Here is a 2,077-nt window from a genome sequence, read left to right on the forward strand (position 1 = left end):
CACACAGCCCCAGCTTGGTGCCGATGCTGCTGCCTGGCACACAGCCCCAGCTTGGTGCCGATGCTGCTGCCTGGCACACAGCCCGGGCTTGGTGCCTCTGCCGCAGCCGGGCACCACATAGCCCGAGCTTGGTGCCGATGCTGCTGTTGCTTGGCAGCGGCCAAGGTCGGTCTCGCTTCTGCTGCTGCCTGGCACACAGCCCGTGCTCGGTGCCGATGCCGCTGCCAGCCAGCAGCCAAGGTCGGCCTCGCTGCCGCTGATGCCTGGCACACGGGCCGAGCTTGGTGCCGATGCTGCTGCCTGCCAGCAGCCAAGGGTCGGCCTTGCTGCTGCCTTGCACCACACAGCCCGAGCTTGGTGCCGCTGGAAGGTCGGTCTTGCTGCTGCTGCTGCCTGGCACACAGCCCGGGCTCGGTGCCTCTGCCGCAGCCGGGCACCGCACAGCCCGTGCTTGGTGCCGACGCTGCTGTTGCCTGCCAGCGGCCAAGGTCGGTCTCGCTTCTGCTGCTGCCTGGCACACAGCCCGTGCTCGGTGCCGATGCCGCTGCCAGCCAGCAGCCAAGGTCGGCCTCGCTGCCGCTGATGCCTGGCACACGGGCCGAGCTTGGTGCCGATGCTGCTGCCTGCCAGCAGCCAAGGGTCGGCCTTGCTGCTGCCTTGCACCACACAGCCCGAGCTTGGTGCCGATGCTGCTGCTGCCTGCCAGCAGCCCAGGTCGGTCTTGCCGCCGCTGCTGCCTGGCACCTCGCCCGAGCTTGCTGCTGCTGCTGCCCGCCAGCAGCCAGTGCCCCCGGGGCCCCGTCACGAGAGCTTCTGTTGTGCATGTTTTTTGCAAGCACCACCCCATTTTTATGGCTTGTAAATTCGTTATATGGTCCCAGGAGCCTTTGGGTGAAGTTTCATGCCCCGATGAGCCGTTTCCTAATTTTTACGATTTTCGGCGTTTCTCGGGGTTCGAGAATTTTTAAATTTTTTTCGCTCGGAGTTAGGCCCTCAAATTTTGTCCACCCCTTCCTTGTATTTTTGTTGGCATCACTGCAAAAAATCAGATCAAAATTCCAGCCACAGAGGATTTTATAGCCGAAAGAAAAAAGTGTCCCCATTTCAGACACTTCAATGTCTACTGGTGGCAGGCCTGGAAAAGTTCGTTAGCTCTTTAAGGGGGGGCAGTCCCCGCCCCCCCCCACCCGCCCGGGCGCTGCCTGGCGGGGGGTGTGCGGCATGGGCCAGGCGTGCCCGCACACCAGGGGACAAGTCCCTCCCGGTAATAGCCTGGTCGCGCCCATGCCTTCCGGCCGTGAAGTCCGGCGACCGGTCCCGTCCCCCCGCGAGGGTTCTTCATGATGTTGCCCGAGCGGCGGGGCGGGTCCTTGGACAAGTCGAGCCAGTAGCGACCTGTTGGCATGTGCGCGCCCTTCGGTCATCTACGTCCCTCCCTCCCTTCGATTATCGGGCGCGCCCATGCCTTCGGGCCGTGACATCCGGTGACCGGCCCCGTCCCCCCGCCAGGGTTCTTCACGATGTTGCCCGACCGGCGGGGCGAGGCCTTGGACAAGCCGAGCCAGCCACGACCCGTCGGCATGTGCGCGCCCCTCGGTTGCCTGCGTCCCGCATATCGATTATCGGGCGCGCCCATGCCTTCGGGCCGTGACATCCGGTGACCAGCCCCGTCCCCCCGCCAGGGTTCTTCACGATGTTGCCCGACCGGCGGGGCGAGGCCTTGGACAAGCCGAGCCAGTCACGACCCGTCGGCATGTGCGCGCCCCTCGGTCGCCTACGTCCCGCGTTTCGATCACGGCCGCCGCTCCCGCGGCGGTTGGTTTCCCGTGCCAAGCGGTCTTGGCGTGGCCCCGCGCGCTGTTTCCTCTGCTCACCTCGGTGGGTCGTGGTCCGGTGCGCGCGGTCGCTGCCATTCGTACGCAATGGGCATGTGAGTGGTGCTTTGGTTGTGCGTGTTGGCAGGCTCCGTGCTCGACGCATCGAACTGTCGACCCGCGCTCCTCTTCAGTCTCTCCCCGCGCGGCCATCGCGCCCCGGGGGGCCCCTCGGGATCCTGTGCTGCGTACCCATAGCGATG

Source organism: Theobroma cacao, unplaced genomic scaffold (assembly GCF_053813885.1).
Source record: "Theobroma cacao isolate CCN51 unplaced genomic scaffold, ASM5381388v1 tig075, whole genome shotgun sequence".
In the NCBI taxonomy this organism is placed as follows: Eukaryota; Viridiplantae; Streptophyta; class Magnoliopsida; order Malvales; family Malvaceae; genus Theobroma; species Theobroma cacao.